Source organism: Lathyrus oleraceus, chromosome 2 (assembly GCF_024323335.1).
Source record: "Lathyrus oleraceus cultivar Zhongwan6 chromosome 2, CAAS_Psat_ZW6_1.0, whole genome shotgun sequence".
NCBI lineage: Eukaryota > Viridiplantae > Streptophyta > Magnoliopsida > Fabales > Fabaceae > Lathyrus > Lathyrus oleraceus.
In genome coordinates, this window is record NC_066580.1 from 178,366,395 (window position 1) to 178,376,205 (window position 9,811).

A 9,811-nucleotide genomic window follows, 5' to 3' on the forward strand; every position below is an offset into this window, starting at 1 on the left:
CTTGAGATTAGGGTTTTGACCACTGGTCAACCCTAATCAGTTGCATTGGGCCAATCAGGGCATAGCAAGGAGATGGGGTCTATGATGGCTATGAGGATCATTTCATGGTTGTGCTGAGCTTATGGAGGCTAGGGTTTCACCCTTGAGCCATTTCATCAGAGAATTAGGGCTCAGGTTGATCTATGCTTGGCCAGATTCATCTATCAGTTAAAAAGTCAACTGTGGTCAACTGTGCATGATTTAATGGATTTGGAGGTAGGAGAGAGTTGGATACACTTCATTCATGTTGAAACAAGTGTTATTTGACATGTCAAAGCTCAAGAATGGAGAAAATCAAGTCAGGACAAAAATTGCCAAAAATAGAAAGTGACTTGTAATGGAAGTTTCCAAAAATGGAAAGTTTTTGACCATAAAATTACATGTCCAAGGAAGCTTCAAATGAAAATTTGTTCAACGTGAAAGTTGTAGATCTTTGTCTCACCTTTCCAAAAAGTCCAAGAACTTGAATTTCCCATGTATGGTTGGCAAGTTATGGTCCATTCAATTTCAAAAATGACCCATAATCAGAGGGGCATAACTTCCACATGGAGTGTCCAAATTGAGTGATTTTTTTATGTGCAAACTCCATTTGACATGTACTTTCATGGTGCATAATTGGAATTCATCAAAAATGGTCAATGCAAAAAGTCAAATTTCAAGTGTACAGTTAAAAAATCCAAGGGCAAAATGGTCCAACTTGAGAAATAATGAGAATTTTGGAATGGGGATTTTTGCAACACCTCACAAATGCAATTTGAAAATTATTGGAATGGTCATAACATGTTGAGGTCCATTATTTGGTTAAGCCATTTATGAAATGCACTTGAAAAGTATACAATTTACCATGACATAGTGAAAATCAAAAATACACAACCAATGACCATGGGACAAGTTGCAACACATCACACATGTCATTTTGAGAGTGTGTGAGCTGTCAATGAGCTGTCACAGAGCTCATATGAAAAGACCATTTTGCCCTTGCTTTGAAAGGGACACTTTTGCTAATTACCTTGCATTTTGGTTAAATCATGATTAAGAGCTGATTAATTGGAAGTATAAATTCCTAATCATAACAAACTTCTGATTATAATCACAATTCACAAAGATTCAACCACTTTTCCCTCCAAATTCTCCAAATCCTCAAGAACACACAAGAGCAAAAATCCACAAATCTCTTCCAATTCTCCATCAAATCACGATTTTCTTTTTGATTCAAGCTCCATTCATCTTCCTCTAGAACTGTTTTGGCATTTGGCATTGAGAATCTTCGTGGATCGTGACTGTTCATCCTTGGCTCAACCATGGTGAATTGAAAATTCTTCCGCTAGAAGCTGCATTGGATCAACCTAACACCTCCAGTCAACATCCTGAAGCTCATACTCCATCTGTTTTGGATCCACACGCCTTGTAACATCGAGTTTCATCACTGACTTCAAATCAAGGTGCCAAATCGAATCTCGCTATTTTGTTAATTGTTGTATGCGTTTTGTAGTTTGTTTGACATAGATTATCATGATACCTTTAGATTTTGGAATGATTAAGTATTGAGAGAGATATTTCGATTTGAAGTTGTGTTGTTAAACCTTTAATCGTTCGATGCGTGAGATATAGTGAATGTTAGAGAAAATCGTTAGCATATTAGTGATGTGCATTGAGAGAGGAAGAGAATGATGTGCGGTTTGTTTGATTTGGTGGAAAAAAGTTCATGTCGAATTCTGGACTTGGATGAGCGCGAAGAACACGGCCAAGAGCTTTTGAAAACCTAGAAAATTTCTCCGTTTGATCCTCATCATCCGCGTACCAATTCGAATTCCTGTTTCCCACCAAATGCATCCAATAGCGCGCTGACAGCGAATAAGTGATGCTGTGCGTTTTTGGCATGGCTGTGTCTAATTACATCATTGCCATTAATCTATCTTATTTAAATAAAACATTCAATAATTATTTAAAAAAATTACCAAAACTTAGAAAAATCATAGAAAAATATTGGCTAATCAGAAAATTATGAGAGTTTTTTGGTTAGATCCCATTTTTCCTCTAGTTTTTTATGAGCATGGTTTTACAAGTTGTGCATGGTGAAATGTTGACCTGGCCTATTGATCTTTGACTTGTGTGTATTTTCTACATGTTTTTCCATTTTCATTGTGAAATGCTCATACATTTAAAGAAATTCCTGAAATTTTTTGTGCTCATTCTGGACATGTTGATGGTGATTTACATATAAATTTTGTGATTTTTGGATATCTGATGTTTGAGATATGATTTTTTGAATCTAGGTGTGACAATTTGTGTCACACCTAGCTAGGTCAACTTTCTGGATTTATTTGCATGACCTAGAGATGTTGGATTGGATTGAAATTTTGCATGGATGATTATTGATATGTTGAGATGTTATGTGAATTTTTCTGGATTTTTCTATGGCATTTTCAATTTGATTGATATTTTTCTTCACTGTGTGTTCATTGTGCAAGCTTGTGTGACACATGTTTGTAAATCTCTTGTGAAATTCTCATATGGTATTGAATGGATGTGAAATTTGGCATGCTGATTATAGACACATTATATGACATCACTGTTTTGGTCCCATTCATTTCTTAAATGTTCTCACTGTTTTATGAATTTTTGAAGTGAATGCATGTGTTGATGCTATGAATTGGCTTGAATAATCTTGTCTGGATTTCTTGATTTTTATTGACCTAGTTCCTTTTGTCCAATTGAGCTGAAAATTGACATACTATACCTTGAATATGTCCTGTTTAGGTGTGAATTATTTGAGGATTTTTGGAATTATTTTGGTATGCTTTTGATTGAAGTTATTCTGTTTGGACATTGGATGTTGCATTTGACCTAGTTTGTGATGTTTTGGTCATGAAATGAATGTGGTGAATGATATGAGTGTGGGATCAATTGCATTTGCTTTCTATTTGCATTAATTTGGTTTTGGTTGAGAATTGTTTGCTGTTTAGAATTTTTTTCTCCCTTTTGGACCCTAGGCTTGGCCTAGTGGTCTAGTTTCTCACATTTGGATTGACTTTTCAGGATGAAATGCATGATGCTTAAGGAGAATGCTTCAAGTCAATTAAATTGAGATTGTTGGATGTTGAGAACTAATTTGACTTTGTTTTGTAGGTTTTGAAGCTTGAGCTTGAGCTTATAGCTTGCACTTATGTGCATTAACCTGTGTTGCTTAATCTGTATAGTCTGACTGATTAACATTTGCTGTTTATTGTTTGTCTGTCTGAGTACTGATGATACTTGATTGATTTCAGGTACATTTAGTCGCTTACAGTTCTTTAAGAACTTGCTTGCTGCTGCTTGGTTTTTAAACCACTTGAGGTAGGACTTCTATTCTTCATGTAGTCTGGAAGACCTGGCCTGTTACCTGGCCAGGCAACTGTCTGAAGTCCTCCTTAAGAGGCAATGTTTGTGGTTGTTTACATTTGTGCCAAGCAGGTAAAGACCTCTAAGAGGAAATTGGTGGAAGCCAAGGGATATGCAATCTATCCCCCACTATTCTGTGAGTCGTCCCTCTGCTCGCACGGCTGTGTGTTGATGCATTGGGACACAAACCCAAGATCTTGTGCTGTCGCACAATCGAGTCAGAGTCTTTGAGCGTAGAAGGGTCCCTCCATTCTGGACCCACGCTCCTTTGTCTAAAAGCTCTCCCTGTCCAGGGATAAGAGCTGTGAGGTCTCATCCTCACTTCACCTTTCGTCTGCTTCACCTTAGCCTCGTAATGGCAAGGTTAAGAGCGAATACTACCCATGTACAGATGACTTGCTTCGGCAGTCAAACCCATTGTGTGAGCCTCACTTGATTGGTTATAGTGTGTGCTATGTGAATATTTGTTTGAAATGCTTGGGTTGTTCTGTTTGTATGCTTGTATGCTTTCTTCCTGGATAGGATTAGATTGCAGTTGTGCAAGTAGGTAGAAACCGCAACGTAGGGTAATGATGCATGACAACACTAGGCTCGAGTACAACTCCCTGGTAGTGTGTCTCCCCTTGGTTTCTGGCTAGTTTTTCTTTCCCTTGAGGGGAACTACATCGCCCTGATCCTCGTTCCAGACGAGGTATGTAGGCAGGAGACCGTGCGAGGTCTCTCCGGGCACTTTTTTTCCTTTTTGTGTGTGTTTACCTGTTATCTGATTGTGTGTTTGGTTCGGATGCCGACGTAAGTCCAGTGATTGGCGGTCGGGCTCCACGTTTGCCCTTTTGTGTGCGTTTTGGTTCGGAAGCTGACGTAATTCCATCGAGTGGTTGTCAGGTTCCACGTTTGCCTGTGTGTTTGTTTGCTTGTTTGGCGTGCGTGAGCCGAACTACGGCAGCTCTGATTCTCGTTCCAGACGAGATACGTAGGCATAGGATGCGACGTCCTATCGAGCTCTCTTCCCCTTAACCCCACCTATGTTGTCTTCGGTGCGTGTGTGTGTGGTGTTTTAGCAACCTATTCTTTCTTTTAGGACGTGGATCCCGTCGAGTACGACGGACGTGAGGGGTGCTAATACCTTCCCCTCGCGTAACCGACTCCCTTACCCTTTCTCTTTGGTCGCGAGACCATGTCTTTCCAGGTTTCTCTGAGCGTTTCCTTTCCCTATCTTGGGATAAATAACGCGCAGTGGCGGCTCTGTGTTGTGTTTTTATTTCAGCCCGCCGGTTGTTTTTCGCGGATGCGACATTATGCATTTTTGAAGTTTGGAAAAATCACTTGATCAATGGTATAAGTCAAAAGTGACCTATAATGTAGCCTCATATCACATGTGCAAAGAAGTTGAATTATCTCCCACTCCAAACATAAAATTTTAATTAGACACATTGAATTTGATTTTGCAACTTGTAAATATTTCATCTCATAAAAATTGAGCAAGTTATGGCCTTGGGAAGTTGACTTTCAAATTAGGGTTTAGACAAAATGACCTATAATGTTTCAACATAGAAAATGATTTTCCAGGAAAAAATAGCTCTAGATCTCAACATGAAAGTTATTTATAATGTGATTTAGAGTAAGTTTTCTCTTGGAATCATTTTCATATGGTGAAAATTGTAGGAGATAGGGTCTAGGGAGACCCAGTTTTGATCAGATGAATCCATCTGGCCAACCACCATCAACCAACTTGCTAACTTCCAATTCTCTTGACTTTCTAGGATCATGATAGACCATATATGCATAAGATGATGAATTTTGATGTGTCCCTTGAGAAATTTGATCAATTGGTGAGATAACTTTATGGAGAAGTTACTCAAGATACCCAGTCAAACTAGGGTTTCCAAGGCAAATCACCCTCAAACTCTTGAAGCAAACTTGATCAATATAACATGTAGAAACAAATGGGAATCATACATGATGCTCATAACCATTCTTGAATCAACTCTTGATGGTGTTATTTGTTCATGAGGGTCTCAAACCCTAGATGTGATCAATGAATCAAGGAAATCATGTCCCTTACCTACAAAATAGTTAGATAGATACAAGGACATATTTTTGGTATTTTGGTTAGTAAAATGATAGTATACAAGTATGATATAATCACAAAGTGCCTGATGATCTCTCCCAAAACAAACCCAATGAACAAGGGGTAAGGAGGATGCCAAGGTATGATCCCAATGCTAATGCTTATGATGAAATTTCTTGAGGGATCTTAGGGTCAAAATTGGGGTCTTACACGCGCCTACAGCCAAATCTTTTGACATTGTTGTTAGGGACCCTTAGGATGACTAGTCTTCTTTTCTCTTGTATTTTTCATTTGGTTTCTGAAATTATACTCAGTGTAATCCTTCCAATTTATATAAATAAAAAGAGATTTTTGGTCGTATCAAATGTTGTAATTGCCATTTAAATATATATATTTGCAAATGATATAGTAAGTTCATTAAAAATAAAAACAATCAAGCATTGCATCTCATGCATCATTTGCATAAGCAGGTTTTCGCCAGATGTCTGATTGGTATTTCTTTTGTGCTTTAGCCAAGCTAACTCACCGGTACAACACCCGAGCCAATCATCTGAGAATCATGGAGCACCTAGAGAAAGAGAACAGAGAGTTGAAGGACGAGATCGCCCGCCTGACTGCCATGGCGGAGTCAGTTCTTGCTTCCCAAAGTCAATCTTCTCCAACGCCTGCAACTCCTCCTGCGAGGACTGTTATTTCAGAGGTGGTTACCTCTACAGTGCTTGCTGCTGCCTCCCATTTTACGCAAATTATGCCTGCCGGATTCCCATGGGGAATGTCGTTCAACTTTGTGCCCGAAGGCTTTGCGCATACCTTTGCTTCCATTCCAGCATCTAGCCCGATCATGTCCGTGCCACCTCCCGTTGTGCACACCTTGCCTCGCGTAGAAGACACCATTTATCACTCCGAGCCGTCTGAGGGTCCGAATGTCTATGAAAAGATGGATGAAATGAAGGATCAGTTTCTTGAATTGTGCAAGGAATTGAAGATGTTGAGAGGTAAAGATTTGTTTGGAAAAAGTGCTTCCGAGTTGTGTTTGGTGCCTGTCGCATCGCGAAAAACAACCGGCGGAAAAAAACAGTTTTACAGAGCCGCCACCGACGCTATTCATCCTATGACGGAAAGGGAGCGCTGGAGTAACCTAAGACATGGGAAAGGAATGGTCTTACGACCAGAGATTGCAAGGTACGGGAGTCGGTTACGCAAGGGGAAGGTATTAGCACCCCTCACGTTCGTCGTACTCGACGGGATCCACGCTCAAAAGAATAGAATAAGGTTGCTAATAAACTGCTCAAAGAGAATGCACACACAATGGAATAGTAAACAGGTGAAAGAAGATGGAGGAAGGGGACTCGGCAGGATATCGCATCCTGGGCCTACGTAGTTTGTCAGAAACAAACATCAGAGTCGACGTAGTTCGGGGAAATGGGAAACATGCTCGCTAGGACATCGCATCCTATGCCTACGTATCTTCTCTATCCAGAGTAAGAATCAGAGCACTCGTAGCTCGGCTAACGCACGCCGAAACAAAACACGAAAAGGAGACGCTGAGACGTCAAAAGAAACACTCAAAAAAGGAAATAGAATGCCAAACCTGGACTTATATCCGACTCCAAACAAACACACAAGCAAGGAAACAGAATGCCAAACCTGGACTTACATCCGACTCCAAACACACGCAAACCAGGAAACAGAATGCCAATAGATGAGCTTACATCCGACTCCAAACACACAAACAATCGCTAACCAGCGAGCACCAAAGCAAAAGGTTATCAGATCAACAAGCTAATAGGGAGTCTGGAACTCGAGCCTAATAGCTGCCACACAAACACACACAAAAAACAAAAAGGTTGCCCTGAGAGATCTCGCACGATCTGCTGCCTACGTATCTCATCTGGTATGAGAATCAGGGCGGCGTAGTTCCCCTTAACAGGGGAGAAACTCTCTCCTAACCAGAGACCAAGGGAATAACTAACTAAAAGGGAGACTGACTCGAGCCTAATAGTTGTCATGCAATCCACAATAGCCCTAGGTTGAGGTATCTAATCAGAACCTAACTCGCACAGGAAGCAAGTCAAACAAACAGCAAATAGACATGTATGAAAAGCAAACACACAAGCAATCATCACACTCTATATACAAACAAGAGGCTCAAACAAAATGGTTGGGCTTTAGTCAAGGGGTCATATCAACCTCGACAAACAAGCCAAAACTGTCTGGGTGTCTGAAGCTCTTAACCACTGACAATGACCGTCAGGGTGAGCAGATGAAAGGTAATGAGGATCAAACCTCATAGCTCTTAACTCTGGCCTGGGTGAGCTTGAATCAAAGAAAACATGGGGGTCCAGAAAGAGGGACCCTATTCCACTTGACCGACTCTATACAAGGATCTTGGGTTAGGTTCAAGAGCGTCAGCACGTAGTGCGAGCATAATGAACGACTCAACGACTAACAGGGGACTGGCTACTAGTCCCTTCTATCTGTCAATTGCCTCTTCACTTAGGAGGACTTAACAAGTAACATGCCTCAACAAGGAGGTCTTTGGCACAAGCATAAACAAGCACAGTCATTGCCTCTTAAGGAGGACTTCAGCCAAACGCCTGCCAAAAAAAATGACAGGGCTTCCAGACTACATGGAGTTAGAAGGCTAAACTACCTCAGTGGTGTACCAACCACACTCCAAAGCAAAGCAAAAGCAAGCTAGAAGCGACTAATGTACCTGTACAAAAGCCAACCAGTTAGTATTGTATTCAGAAAACCAAACAGACAACACAGTGGAATCATCCAACAATTATACACAATGCAAGTCTCAAATGCAAGCACTCAAGTGAGTTCATCACACCAATGGACCTACAACACAACAAGAGTTAGTGAACAAAGCAACTTGCATCTCAAATAATGAGCAAACCAACCATTAGTGCTAGATACCTGAAACACAAACACAATTGGTGAGTACAAACCACTAGTACAAAGACTAGTGTCAAAGGCAAGTCAAATAACCAAAACAGAAACCAATACTTCACATGAAGCACATTCAATCAAACAAGAACATGTCCTAAAAAGGACCAAATCCAAATCAAAGGACAAAGCCATCATATGAACAGGATAAGGCAAAGGCAAGCAAGGTGATCAAAATTGGACATCAAGAATAGAAAATTCACATTAAAACAGAAATGAATTCAATGATCATGAATTTTTTTATGTGAATACAACATGTTATGAACAAGCATCATACAAAAATTCAACTCCAGAAGAGCTCACATGGCATATGAATAAAAATGTACAAATGCACCATACAAATATGTGACACAAATTGTCACACCAAATGTTCATGTGTCCAAAACAGTGATGGTAAATGATAAAAATGCCAAACCAAAACCAAACAATAACATCACATGTTAAGATTAAGCACACAAAATTTCAAGTCAATTGGATTAAACATGATCATTTCACAATCAAATGAATGAAGCATGTCCATTAAGCATCATGTTCAAACACAAAATCACAATTAAAATTCCAGCATCAAACAATTCATGTAATTAATGCTAAAAAATAATAGAGATTGAAACAAGAATTTGAAAAAAAGTTGCACTCAATTTGGATCATTCTGCCATTTTTAGTGAAATGTGAATGTGAATGAAATGCAATAATAGAAAAATAATGTTGAAAACATGAAATGTGAATGAAATGTGGAATATGCAATATCAGGAATCGAACCCAGGCAACGAAGGTCCAAGGCGCGCTCATCAAAACAATTGGAATTTAAAAATGCAAGCGCAAGGAATCGAACCAAGGCGCATGAGGTCACAAGCGCATTCACATGGAACACTGCGTTTCAATCATAGGGAGAAAACAAATGGAAATAAAACGCACTCAACAAGGTTCGAACAGGCGTAAGCGAGGTTATCAGCGTGCTACAGTGCCAAGCCCTAGGTCACGAACCAGACGGCCGGAATAATAATTCCGGTCGTCTTCTCCGGTTGGTTCACGGAGGACCTTTATCATTTTTCCAGAATTTTACATGCCGTACATCATTGGAACCGTCTCTTAATGAGGAACAAGAATATCATACTTATTTGATCTAATTCCTAACGAATCAACCGGATCGAATGAAAACAACTTGAACATCAAAACTTCAACTCATCATATCTCACTCAATACTTAGCCAAATTCAATTCTATTTATATCAGAATTATCAGTGAATCAAGATCTATCTAATCATGGCAATAAAATGAAGAAAGGAGATGATCGATTCCCAACCTATTTGAAGAGCAGTGAGTTGATCTCGTGTATTCAAGGCCTCAAATGATCCAGATCCACTCT